The 14972-nt window shown below is 38.1% G+C and overlaps 1 pseudogene; it reads left to right on the plus strand.

Moving 5' to 3' along the window:
- LOC109558597 (antigen WC1.1-like) overlaps positions 1 to 14972 on the plus strand; it is a 47657-nt pseudogene that overhangs the window by 8881 nt on the left and 23804 nt on the right.

Raw genomic sequence — 14972 nt, forward strand, 5'->3', positions numbered from 1 at the left:
ATTCTTAGAGCATTAGGTTCTCAAGGGGGGTTAAGGGTTTGCTTGGCCCTGGACAGTAAAAACTCTAGACTTGTGGACAGCTGGACCCTTCAGATCTCTGTGATGTGTCATAAGAGGCAGGGAGGTGATGTCAAATGTTACAAACAGGTACAACTGCTGGGTTATACTTTCATACAATGATGTGACAGATTAGTTTCATCATGATTATTTTTTATTCTATTGAGATGGCCAGTCAGGTTTGGCCACAAGAGAGGGCAAGCATAGTTTATTACACTCTCTGGTCTTAAAGAAACAGAGTCACCAGAGGTATGAAGGGATCATATCAGGGAGGCTGCAAGGAGGTTGACTCAGCAAAGCATGAGAAGCCAAAAGAGAGAGTGAAGACACATGGACAAGTGACAACACCAGGAGTCAGGGTGCAAGGAAAAGGCATGAGGGGATTTCACTGGTGCATTTGAAGGTCCTAGGTCACAGTCAGGGCAAGAAGGAGGATTTGTGGCAGGAGCTAGTCTCATCACCTGGCCACCTCGGTGGGGAGCTCGCATTCTGTTTGTGGGGTTGTTGAAGGAGAAGCAAAATATGAAGCTTGGAAATTAACAGCACAGCAGCTGAAGCACATCAAGTGTAACAGTCAGTGAGGCTAATAGGACCTGAAGTGACTCATGGGAAGTGCTCAGTGCTAAGCGCATTGGATTGTGCCAAGGTGGAGACAGTAAAAATAGCAGTGAGACTAGGGTATGAGTAGGTGGTCAGTTTCCAGTTATTATTACAATGGTGGAAGATCTAGGTGCTTTGCACATTAATCCCATCAGACCAGGTGGACTAGAGGAAAAGTCAGATATCACGGTGAATTCCTAATGTAGGTAACTGAGTCTTTAAAAATGGTCAGCCATCTGGTGGGTGAGACAGGGGGAGACCTGAGAATATTTGCAGTACATTTCTAGCAGCTCATGGCTAATCAGCTCTTTTGGGGAAGATCACCAGAAAAGTGATCTTTTCCAATCTCACTCTCAGAAGATCTTTGATGATACTAGTTGAGACCCCTAAGAAAAGAATTACTTTCATTTTAAGCTACTTTATTGAGATATGACTGACATACAAAAAGCTGTATATATTTAATGAATACAACTTAGAACTTTGGGAGGTAAGTATACATCTGTGAAATCATTACCACGATCTATGCAAAAACCTATTCATCACTGAAAATGTTTTCTTCTGTTATTACTATTATTATTATTAAAAATAATTAGTTTCAAGGGGCATTTGAGTTTCAGATAGGAATTTTTTGTTTTAAGAAAATCTGTTTTCTGGCATTTCAAGTAACATTTCTATTGTTACCATGCCCTAATCATGGTTTCAACTGCAGATAAACTTGTGGAAACACTACATGGGTTTCCACCTTATTTTGATAAATCAGCATCTGAGTAAAAATGCAGTGTGTGGTGCTGTAAGTTTATGTGATGTTGGAGCTCCTAATGTTACTGTTTTGAGAAAATCAATGTTTCAATATTAATTTGTTAAGATACACTTAAAAATTAACAGGATGCTATGGCATTTTAACCTTGATTATGGTTTTTACTCCCTAATGCTGCTCTAATTTAGATTTTCACATGTTTATGAACTGTTCCAGTTTTTTTGTGCTAATCTCTTTGTCAGTTTCTTCCCTCTGGTCTATCCCTTCTATATTTTCAGAAACATGTTTTAGTGAAGGCAGGTCACTTACACAGGAGAAGTAAGAAGAGAATAGCATGTCTGTTTCAATTCTCTAATTGAAACTGAAGTCTTGCAGTTTCTTCTCAATTTTAGGAAAGTGGTGTGAAAGAAAATTTCACCCTCTTTATCAGATTGTTGAAGGTGAAGTACTTTGTTTAGGATAAATCCAGAGTAGAAATCATTTCTGAGCTCTGTGGAAGAGCTGACATTGGAGGACTGCAATTGTCTTAATGTGAAGTTTTTAAGAAACTTCAGTTTTTTTTTTTCAGATTTTCCATTTTTTTATGCTTTCAAATATTGGTAGTTGTATTTTCAAGGGAAGACATGGCAAGGACCTAACAGAAGTAAAAGTGATAAAAAAGAGGCAGCAGGAATACAAAGAAGAACTACACAAGAAAGGTCTTATTGACCCAGATAACGATGATGATGTAGTCACTAACCTAGAGCCAGATATCCTGGAGTCTGAAGTCAAGTGGGCCTTAGGTAGCATTAAGATGAAAAAAGCTAGTGAAAGCGATGGAATTCCAGCTGAGCTAGTTCAAATCCTAAAAGATGACACTGTTAGAGTGCTGCACTCAATATGCCAGCAAATTGGGAAAACTCAGCAATGGAGTTCCACAGGACTGGAAAAGGTCAGTTTGTTTTCATTTCAATCCCAAAGATAGACAATGCCAAAGAAAGTTTAAAGTTCCACACAACTGCACTCATTTCATATGCTAGAAAGGTAATGCTCAAAATTCTTCAAGCTAGGCTTCAACTGTACGTGAACTGAGAACTTCCAAATGTACACGCTGGATTTAGAAAAGGAAGAGGAACCAGAGATCATAGTGCCAACATCTGCTGGATCATAGAAAAAGCAAGAGAGTTCCAGAAAATAATCTACTTCTGCTTCATTGACTATGCTAAATCTTTTGACTCTGTGCATCACAACAAACTAGAAAATTCTTAAAAAGATGGGAATATCAGACTACCTTACCTGTCAAGAAGCAACAGTTAGAACCAAACATGGAACAATGGACTGGTTCAATGCAGGAAAAGGAGTATGACAAGGCTGTATGTTGTCACCCTGCTTATTTAATTTATATGCAGAGTACATCATGCAAGATGCTGGACTGGATGAGGCACAAGCTGGAATCAAGATTTTCATGAGAAATATCAACAACCTCAGATATGCAGATGTTATCACTCTAGTGGCAGAAAGTGAAGAGGAACTAAAGAACCTCTTGATGAAGGTGAAAGGAGAATGAGAAAGCTGACTTAACACTCAACATTCAAAAACTAAGATCAGTCTATGGTCACACCACCCTGAACATGCACGATATTGTTAAAAAACTAAGATCATGGCATCCAGTCCCATCACTTCATGGCAAATGTGCAGTGCTAAGTTGCTTCAGTTATGTCCAACTCTGTGCAACCCTATGGACTGTAGCCTGCCAGGCTCCTCTGTTCATGGGATTTTCCAGGCAAGAATACTGAAATGGGTTTCTATTTCCTCCTTCAGGGAATCTTCCCAGGATGGAAGGGAATCAAACCCATGTCTCTTATGTCTACCGCCATTGGTAGGAAGGTTCTTTACCACTAGCATCACTTGGGAAGCAAATATATGGGGGGGGGGAATGTAAACAGTGGCACATTTTATTTTCTTGGGCTCCAAAAGCACTGCAGATGGTGACTTCAACGATGAAATTAAAAGATGCTTGCTCCTTGGAATAAAAGCTATGATAAATCTAGACAGCATATTAAAAAACAGAAACATTACTTTGCTGACAAAGGTCAAAGCTATGTTTTTTTCCAGTAGTCCAGTATGGATGTGAGAGTTGGACCATAAAGAAGACTGAGCACCAAATAACTGATGTTATTGAACTGTGGTGCTGGAGAAGACTTTTGGACAACAAGGAGATCAAACCAGTCAATCCTAAAGTAAATCAACCTTGAAGATTCATTGAAAGGACTGATGCTGAAGCTGAAGTTCCAATAGTTTGACCACCTGGTGTGAAGATCCAACTCATTGGAATAGACTCTGATGCTGGGAAAGATTGAGATGAGAGCAGGAGGAGAAGTTGGGTGACAGAGGACGAGATGGTTGAATGGCATCATTGACTCCATGGATGTAAATCTGAGCAAACTCCAGAAGACAGTGAAAGACAGGGAAACCTTGGGTGCTGCAGTCCACAGGGTAACAGAGTTCGATACGACTTAGTGACTGAACAACACTGTATCTTTTACATATTGGTAGAATCTAAAGTGATAAACCCCCTTTCATTCTTGGTGGTGTTAAATTTGTGTTCTCTTAGTTTTTCTTGATTGAATTTTTTGCTAGAGGATTATCAGTTTCATTAGCCTTTCAAAAAGATTACCAGTTGACTTTGTTGATTTTCTTTATTGTGTATGTTTCCTATTTCATTGATTTCTATTAGTTTTTGTTCTCATTTGGGTTTTGTTTGCTGTATTTTTGTAGATTCTTGAGGTGGAATCTTAGATCATTTGCTCTCAGTTTTCTTTTCTTTTCTAATGTAAGCCTCAAGGAAGCATAAAGGCTATAAATTTTTCTCTAAACACCATTTCAGTTGCTTCATGCTGATTTTGAAACTACATAATTTCTTTTGTATTTTATCATCATGAAATGTTCTTTTCTCTCTGAATATATTCTTTATCCTATAGGCTTACTTCATATAATGTTAATATATATAATACAGCTTTCTCTGATCAGTGTTTGCATGGTATATCTTTGTGACCCTATGTTTCTGTGTTTATACAGTGTATGATTTTGTCTTAGTTTATCTAGTCTTATCATCTTGCTTTTAGTTGGAGTGTTTAAATTATTTAAATTTAATGTAATTATTTATATATTGCATTTAAGTTTACTAGCTTGCTGTTTGTTTTATGCTTTTTTGTTCCTATTTTAATCTTTAATTGAGCATTTTAATACTCTATTTTATGTACTCTGTTGGTTTATTGGCTATATCTCTTTTTGCAGAGCTTATCATAATGTTGAAAATATTACTCTTTAATCACATTTTTATTTAGATAGCATGTCACTTAATATATAATGTAAGACCTTATTACAGTATACTTCTATTTCCCTGTTCTTGTTATTTATGTTGTCATATATTTACTTATTATTTACTGTTGTCATATATTCTACTTATAAATCTATTATGATTTTGTAATACAAAATTGTTATTTTTGTCTTAAATACTGTAGTATTTTAAAAATGAGAAGAAGTTTTTAAAATATTTACTTGCAGAATTATCATTTAATGCAGGTTTTATTGCTTTGGGTAGATTCAAGCTTTCATTTATTATCACTTTCCTTTAACTTTTAGACCTTTAGATAACATTTTTGTGTAGTGTATGTCTGATAGCCTCACATTCTATCCTCTGTTATTCATCTGAAAACACTTTAACTTTCTTTCAGGTTTGAGTTATTTTCAAAAGTGTCTGAATTATCTGACTTGCATCACTTCAAACAAGAAGTCAGTAATACTTAACATTGTTCCCCTATATATAGTGTGTCAAAATTTCCTGACTGCTCTTAAGAGTTATTTTTGTTTATGAATGGATTTCAGCAATATATTATCAAGTGCCCTGCTGCTGCTACTGCTGCTAAGTTGCTTCAGTCATGTCCGATTCTGTGCGACTCCAGAGACAGCAGCCCACCAAACCTCCCCGTCCCTAGGATTCTCCAGGCAAGAACACTGGAGTGGGTTGCCATTTCCTTCTCCAATGCATGAAAGTGAAAAGTCAAAGTGAAGTCGCTCAGTCATTCCCGACTCTTAGCAACCCCATGGACTGCAGCCTACCAGGCTCCTCTGTCCATGGATTTTCCAGGCAAGAGTACTGGATTGGGGTGCCATTGCCTTCTCTGATCAAGTGCCCTAGGTGGTTTTATTTAGTTTATCTTGTTTGAGGTTTGTTTAGCCTCTTGGATCAGTGGGTTTATAGCTTCATTAAATTTGGAAAAATTCCATCTATCATTTAAAAAAATTTTTTTTCTACTTATCCTTTATTCTGAATCTCCAAATAACATATTTTACATGGTTTGATATTATCCTTCATGATACTAATTTCTACTTGTATTTTTCTCTCTCTACTTCAATTTGGATAGTCAATTGCTATGTGTTGAATTTCCAATTCTTTAATTTTGCAATGTCTTGTGTCTTGTTAAGTTAATCCAGATACATTTTCATTCCAGATATTGTATTTTAGTTTTAGAAGCTCCATTTGCTTATTTTTTCTCTACTTTGTTTTTATGCCTCAGTAGGTATATTTATATTAGAGGTTTAAAGACCTTATCAGCCAATTAAATCATCTCTGTAATTTCTGAATTTGCTTTTAATGATTGCTCATTTAAAATTTTTTTATGGGTTATATTTTTCTTCTTTGGAAGTCTAGTTTTTTGACTGGATTCAAGCATTACTAGGTAGTCTTTTACCAGAAAGAACTCTAGCAATAAATAATCAGAATATACTCAGAAACAAGGGAATTTTAAAAAATTAAGTAATTGATTTCCTTTTATTCTTTTCAAAATATGCTCCTTGGATGACCACTGATACATTGTCATTTTGGTTGCCCTCCTTAGTTTAAAAAATTTTTATGATCTCACCTTACTTGCCACAAACCCCACCTATATACCTACCCTTCACTTCTATAGCAGTTGCTTACCTTTTTGACAAACCCATCTTTAAATCAATAAACATTTATATATTTAAGATCATGTTTACTTGTGTGAAACGGGAGAAATGACAAAAATCCAGGGTTAGGTGATAGATAGGATGACCAGAGGGTGATGAAATATGCTAAAAACTGATTCAACTAATACTTTCCCCAAATATTTATGTGTCTTATCACTATTGAGGCTTATGCAACTTAAGTTCAGTCGCTCAGTCATGTCTGACTCTTTGCAACCCCATGGACTGCAGCATGCCAGGCTTTCCTGTCCATCACCAACTCCCAGAATTTACTCATGGCCATTGAGTTGGCGGTGCCATCCAATCATCTCATCCTCTGTCATCCCCTTCTCCTCCCGCCTTCAATCTTTCCCAACATCAGGGTCTTTTCCAATGAGTCAGTTCTTCACATCATGTGGCCAAAGTATTGGAGTTTCAGCTTCAGCATCAGTCCTTCCAATGAATATTCAGGACTGATTTCCTTTAGGATGGACTGGTTGGATCTCCTTGCAGTCCAAGGGACTCTCAAGAGTCTTCTCCAACACCACAGTTCAAAAGCATCAATTCTTCAATGCTCAGCTTTCTTTCTAATCCAACTCTCACATCCATACATGACTATTGGATAAACCATGCTGCTACTGCTAAGTCGCTTCAGTCATGTCCGACTCTGTGCAACCCCAGAGATGGCAGCCTGCCAGGCTCCCCTGTCCCTGGGATTCTCCAGGCAAGAACACTGGAGTGGGTTGCCATTTCCTTCTCCAATGCATGAAAGTGAAAACTGAAAGCAAAGTTGCTCAGTCGTGTCCAACTCTTAGCGACCTCATGGACTGCAGCCTACCAGGCTCCTCTCTCCATGGGATTTTCCAGGCAAGAGTACTGGAGTAGGTTGTCATTGCCTTGTGTCAGCAAAGTAATGTCTCTGCTTTTTAATATGCTGTCTAGATTGGTCATAGCTTTTCTTCCAAGGAGCAAACATCTTTTAGTTTCATGGCTGCAGTCATCATCTGCAGTGATTTTGGAGTCCCCCAAAATAAAGTCTGTCACTGTTTCCATTGTTTTCCCATCTATTTGCCATGAAGTGATGGGACTGGATGCCATGATCTTAGTTTTCTCCAACTGGGAGCTCTCCAAATAATGGCTTGCTTGCTCTCTACTTTCATCTTCTACCTTTTAAAAAAAATGTCAGTTTCTTTTAACATTATAAAATGTTTAATACATTAAACCCACATGAAGGAAAATTAAAAAGATACAAATAATTGGAAAATCATTCTGTGTTAATAGATTGAAAGAATTAATATCGCTGAAATATCTATACTGCTCAAAGTAATCTATAGACTTGATGCAATCCCTATCAAAATCTCAACAGCATTCTTTATATAAATAGAGAAAAGCCTCAAAATATGAGTGTGTCATTTAGTTTTCATATATTTACGAATTTTTCCTGTTTTCTTTTCATTCTTGATTTCTAGCTCCCATTTTGGTCAGCAAAGACACTTGAATTATTTTGATATTCTTAAATTTTCTGAGACTTGTTTGTGATCTAGCATGTCCTGGAGAATATTTCATGTGTGACTGAGAAGAATGTGTATTTTTCTATACATTGGGTAAAAATGTGCTCTATGGGTCAGTGTATTGGGTGAATGGGCACTGTGTGTCTGGTAATGCCATTTGGCCTATAGTGTTGCTCAGTTCTGTTGTTTTCTTATTGATTTTCTGTCTGAACAATCCATCCATTATAAACAGTGAGATATTTTTGTATTGCTTCTGTTTCTCCTTAAAATCTGTCAATGTTGGCTTTGTTTATTTACATTTTTGATGTTGGGGGCATATATTGAATATATGTGTAATAACATGGGTTATTGAGTCTTATTGAACTATTTAATCATTATGTCGCCTGTAATGGTTTTGGCTTAACTTCTCTTTTGCCTGACTGCTTTCTTTTGATTACTATTTGCATGGAATCTCTGTCTCTACCTCTTCACTTTCATCCTATATGTGTCATGAAATCTAAACTATGTAGTTGGGTCTTGTTTTTTAATCTACTCAGGCCACTCAACATTTTTCATTTGGAAGGTTCAATACATTTACATTTAAAATCATTATTGAAAGGTCAGGACTTATTGTTACTACTTTGCTCATTATTTTACGTCTGTTTTGTAGTTCTCTTGTTCTTCCCTTCCATTGCTTTCTTTGTGAAGTGATTTTTCATAGTGCCATGCTCTGACTCTTTTCTCCTTATCTTGTTATCCACTATACTTTTAATTGTGGTTACCTGGGAACTTGCATCAAGCAATTGATAGCTGTAATAGTCTATAACTGAAGTTAAGTACAATTAAGGTAACAACTTAAATTTAATAGCACATGGAAACTCTGTATTTTACTATCCCCCCAACACTTTATATCATTGACATTAGATTTTATTTCTTCACATATTCTTTTTCCACCAGAAAATTTCTGTGGTTATAGTTATTCTTGCTGTGTTTGACTTTTGACTTACAAAACATGGTTAAATACATGTGCTGAGATTACAGTATATTAGTATTCTGTACTTCTCTTCATATTTATCTTTACTAATGAGAGGCAAGACAAGATTAGTGGTGATGAAACCCCTCAGTTTTTGCTTTTTTAAAATTAAAAAAAAAAAACTCTCTTCATTTTTAAAGGACAGTTTGCTAGATAAAGAGTTGATAATTGGCAATTTTTCTCTCTAAGTGCTTTGTATACGTTACCCTACTCTCTCTGGTCAGCAAGGTTTCTGCTGAGAAATCTGCTTTATGACAGGAACTCCCTTATATGTAACAAGTCACTTTTCTTTTAATGCTTTCAAAATTATCTTTGTGCTTGAATTTTGATAATTTAACTATAGCGAGTCTTGGTGTGGAATTCTTCAGGTTCTATCTACCTATGAACTTTTGGGTTTCATAAATCAAGTTGTCCTTTTTTATCTCCCTAAACTTGGGAAATTTTCAGTCATTAGTTCTTTAAATAAGCTTTCTGCCTCTTTCTTTTTTCCTATTGGGGCTCTCATAATGCATGAATAATTTTGCTGTATGGTTTCCCATGCATTGTGTATGAATAATTTTCACTTTTTCCCATCTTGTTGCTGTTCAGTCACTAAGTCATGTCTGACTCTTTGTGACACCGTGGACTGCAGCACACCAGGCTCCCCTGTCCTTCACTATCTCCCAGAGTTTGCTCAGATTCATGTCCAAGCCAGTGATGCTATTTAACTATCTCATCCTCTGCCACCCCCATCTCCTTTGCCTTAATATTTCCTAGCATCAAGGTCTTTTCTAGTGAGTCGGCTCTTCACATCAGGTGGCCAAACTGATGTGAAGCTTCAGCTTCTGCATCAGTCCTTTCAATGAATATTCAGTGATGATTTCCTTTAGAATTGACTGGTTTGATCTCTTGAACGTCCAAGGGACTCGCGAGAGTCTTCTCCAGAACCACAATTCAAAAGCATCAATTCTTTGGTGTTCAGCCTTCTTTATGATCCAAGTCTCACATCAGTACTTGATTTGTTCTTCTAACAAGATAATTTGAAATAACCTGTCCTTAAGTTTGCTGATTCTTTCTTTTGGACAATAGTTTGCCTGAAGCACTGTTTTGAATTTTTCAGTTGAGTTATTGTATTCTTGAGTTTGAGCAATTTTGTCTGGTTTCTTCTTGTGTTTTCTGTTTTTTAGTATAGGTGCTGCTGAAGTGAGCACTGTGTTTTCTATTTTTTAGTTAAACTTTGCCATTTGTTCACATACTTTTCCAGATGGTGTTCAGTTGTCTATTTCTGTTCTATTGTAGCCATTGAGTTTGAACCAATTATTTTGAATTTTTTCTCAAGCAGTTCATAAATCTTCATTTCTTCAGAGTAGTTGCTAGAGTTTTATTGGTTTCCTTAAGTGGCATCTTATTTTGCAGATTCTTCATGATCTGTGTAGTCTTGCATTGGTGAGTGTGCATTTGAAGGAGCAGACACTTCTTCCAGAATTTCAACAAATAAAGATTTGTTGAAATCTGATTTCAACTAATAAAGATCTACTGCCTTGTCCTTGAACTGATAGGACTGCCCTTGGTCTTGTGGTCCAGCAAAGCTGGAGTCAGGTTATGTAGCTGCTTCTGGGGCTGCTGTTGTGTCTCTGGTCAGTGGCCCTGTTGGCAGGTGCATGGATGAGTGTCGCTTCCTCTGGGTGCTGAGGTGGGCAAGATTGCTTCCCTAGTGTAGTAGAGTGAGACTGAGCCTAGGTTGCAGGGTGCACTAGAATCTGCACTCACACTCATGTCCACAGTTGACAGTCCTGTTGTCAGGGATGCCAAATGGTGTGACTCCTTCTGGATGTCTGGGCAGACAGGACTGCCCAGGACCATGGTGGTGCAGGGTTGGTGCCACATCAGGGAGCAGTTTCTGAGTCAGTTCTGTCTGAAGTTGGCAGGCATGTTGCTGGGGGCACACTGTTTCTGTGGGAAAATGAGGGTTGGGGACCTTCCTTTTTTATCATCTCACTGATGTCAGATATAAATACAGAATTAGCATGATGATAGAATTAAAATCAATTAATATCACTCCTTATGGTTCTTTATGATTTCTGTTTCAGAAGAAAAGTCTGTAGTAGGAACTCTTTGGCAAACTCACTGTTTTATAAATTTCCATTCAGAACTCATTCTCTCCCAGGTTTGTTGACAAATACCAAGTTTTCAAGAGAAATGTCTAAGACCATCCCTTCTCTCTCCTGTGACTTTCTGAGCTTACTTAATAGAACAGACTCATCTTTTTCCCCATTTAGGTCATCTAAGAAATTCTTGGAATATTTTGTCATCAAATATTATCAGAAAAATAAAATTTGGTACATTAAAAGTGAATTAGTTATTATGTCAGTATTTCTTCTCTTGAGCCATTATCTGTCTACAGGTTGGCATGCACTAATGGATCCAGCCTATATGATTTTCTCTACACCAAGCCACTTGAGGAGTGGCTCATGGGAGAAAAAAACTGATTAATTAGTAGCAGAAAGCCTCAGAAAAGCTTTCTAACTTTGTCCAGACGATAGATCTCTACACTCTCAGCCATTTTGCTCTGGTTTGGTTCTGCTCTTCATGTCCCACACATTACACATTATTTTCCTGGGCTCTGTAGATCCCAGGGTCCTAAATGAGAAACTTCTCTAACCAAAATAAAATATATGTACCTGGCATTCAGCCAGACAGATGATCTGTCTTGGTCCCTGTAGTTTCCTGGACCTCAGATAAGGAATTCACATTTCTAACCAACCTCAAAGTATACCTTGCTGGGATCTAGTCATTCAAAATTGACCCTGCTTCTGGGTTTCTCTTTAGAAACTTAGTCATGAAAATGCAACTCTGACACTAACTGTTAAATTCTCAGTTCGTGCTCAACTCCTGGAAAGTTTTCACACCATTGCCTGTGACATAGTGCTTTCAATTTGCAAGCAAGGAAAATGAATGCTCACTGTGTTTGTCGTTATTTTTATCTTAGGATCTGTGAGTCTGTTTGGAGGGGATAGACCCTGCTCAGGGCGTGTAGAAGTACATTCTGGAAAAGCCTGGATCCCAGTATCTGAGGGGAATTTCACACTCTCCACTGCCCAGGTCATCTGTGCAGAGCTGGGATGCGGCAAGGTTGCATCTGTCCTGAAACACATGCCCTTCAGAGAGTCTGATGGCCAGGTCTGGGCTGAGGAGTTCAGGTGTGAGGGGGAGGAGCCTGAGCTCCGGGTCTGCCCCAGAGTACCCTGTCCAGGGGGCAAGTGTCACCACAGTGGAGCTGCTCAGGTTGCCCGTTCAGGTGAGATGTAGACCAGGACTAACCTCCCTGCACTCTGTTGGGGTAAGGAAATCATGAGATTTTGCTGAAATCCTGTCTTTTTCTACCAGAGTACTCAGAAATCCGGCTCATGACAAACGGCCCTTCTCAGTGTGAGGGGCAGGTGGAGATGAACATTTCTGGACAATGGAGAGTGCTCTGTGCCTCCCACTGGAGTCTGGCCAATGCCAATGTTGTCTGTCATCAGCTCGGCTGTGGAGTCGCCATCTCCACCCCCGGAGGACCACACTTGGTGGCAGAGATGACCAGATCTCAACAGTCCGATTTCACTGTTTGGGGGCTGAGTCTTTCCTGTTCAGTTGCCCTGTGACTGCCCTGGGTGGTTCTGACTGTTCTCATGGCAACATGGCCTCTGTGATCTGCTCAGGTAAGAGAGAGGGAAGGGCTATTGGTACTCAGGATGCTCCTGGAGTGATATGTCTCCAATGGCAGGGAGGGAGTAAAAACTGACTTCAAACGTTAGATATTTCATGACAAAATATGGGTTTTGTCATTATTCATTCATGTTTCAGATCGGGGCAAGAACCATAAAGGAGAATACATATTTTAAGTAAACATAACTATTTAAGTATAATCATAGTGAACAATATATAAGCAAAAAGGGTATACCTCAGTCAGGGATTTTTTTCCCACTGAACCATGTGAGAATTTCTATGCCCATCAGTTTCCTTTACCCGATAACCTCAGCATGTACTTCTTAAAACATCATTCAAATTCAGGGAATTTCAATTTCACACATTATTAACTATTTTGAAATACATCTGAACTTGAAATTGTTTTGTTTTGAAGTTATAGTAGAAAGGTTTAACTACAAATTCAATATTTTTAATAAATCAGAATTATTCAGATTTTCTATTCATCCATATGTCATTTTAAATGGAACTATTCAAAGAATTTCTCTACTTCAGCTAATTGTGTAAAAGTCTTGGCAAAGAGGGAGTGATGTCAGCATCATGGTGGTTTGCTTCCTTCCTATTTGCTTCTCTTTTTAACAACTAATTAACCATACATCCATGATTAAAAGTGCCTCTGTGAAAGTTGTGGGATCCATAACTTATATCAAAGGACCAGGAAGATGGTCACTCACCTGGGCATCCAGTAATAGGCGGGTAGACATTGGTACAGACTGGAGCCAGCAGGAGCTAGTGAAGCTGTCCCAGCCCCCTGGGCCATGGTCAGGGAAAACATGAAGAAACATGGTGAGTGCTCATTTGGACAGATACCTATAGAAATTGTTAGAAGTCCAGGATTCCTGAAGGAAGAGTTCATTACTCTGTTGGAGCCAAAAAAGTTAAGTTTGAATTATTGGGGAGGATTAAAGGATTTTGCCAGTGCTGCTCCTTACCTCAAGGTGACACAGCATAAATTTGAACTAGCTGGTGGCGCCTCTCTCATGGGCGAAAAGGAAAGCAATGAGCTAGTGCCCACTTGATATTGCTGGGGAAACCAATTTCTTTCCAGCAGCACCCAGAGTTCTAGGGCTGAACCTCCATGACTGAGGCGAGAGAGGAAATATGAAAGATCATTAAAAATGTCAAAGAGTGTAAAAGGGATGCAATTCCTGCGACTACACTCAGGGCTTCAGCAGGAAGCCCATCCATAAGCCTCTAGGAGAATGTCACCCAAAGATCTCTCTCCCTGGGCCTGTAGGTACTCCAAGTCCCTGAGGGTACTAAATCTTTAGTAAATCATCTTTACTACCACCCTTCTGACAGCTGCTTTTGTGTGTTTCCAAGTGTGGAGATGAAAGCAAACTCCAGTAAATAGAGTGATCTCAAAAAACAGACTAGAGTCTGTGGGCAGGGAGGTAACCACAGGCTTGATCTGTAGCTCAACATTCTGCAAAACATGAGAGGTTTTCAGCAGCCTGTTGAGTTTTACGGACCAAAGAAGACATAAAAGCTTAAGATATTTTCTATAAGATGAAGCAATAAATGTAGAGTGAGTCTATATAAGGTCAGAGAAGAGTATATACCACCTGAAGGTAATCAGTAAAAATTTAATGTGGTGTCTGCTACATCTAAGGCAAAAGCAGCAAAGCAAAATTTCAAGGAACTTGAAGAATTAAAGAAAGTAATCATCACCAAAGAATAACAGTAACTTTTGACATTTTCCTTTGATTTTCTGCAGCTTTAGTAGATGTGGAGGTTTTCATAGCCTTCCAACCATTTAAAAAAATTCTTAATTATTACATCTTCAAATATTACTTCTGCTGCACTCTGTTTCTCTTCTTCTCCTATTCCCCTTCTTTTTCCTTCTCCTCCTTCTCCTTTTCCTCCTCCTCATCTCTCAACTCTAGGACTCCTCTAAGACACTAATGCTGTGTTCAGTTCTGTCTAAAATTCTTTTAAACCTATTCATTCAGTTCTTAATTCTAGATATTTTATTTTCAGTTGGCAACTGTTCCTTTGATTTTCTTATAGTTACAATTATTTGTTAACTTTTTTCACTTTTCACATTTTGATTCTTTCCTTTCCCTTTTTCCCCTAAACACATTGTTCATAGTTAAAATCCTTATCTGCTAACTCCAGCATATCTAGCATGTGTGTCTCTGCCTTATCTTACCTTCCTTTTTTCAATTTTTAAATTTGTTGTGTCATCCATCTCTTTACATGCAATGCAATTTTTAACTGAATGAGAAAAATGATGCATAAGAAAATAAGATATCCCAGATACATTTTCTAACACCTGAAAGGATTTATATTCTGTTTTGTTAAGCAAGTGGGAGAAGGGGTTCAGACCACCCAGATG

Source organism: Bos indicus, chromosome 5 (genome assembly GCF_029378745.1).
Source record: "Bos indicus isolate NIAB-ARS_2022 breed Sahiwal x Tharparkar chromosome 5, NIAB-ARS_B.indTharparkar_mat_pri_1.0, whole genome shotgun sequence".
Lineage (NCBI taxonomy): Eukaryota > Metazoa > Chordata > Mammalia > Artiodactyla > Bovidae > Bos > Bos indicus.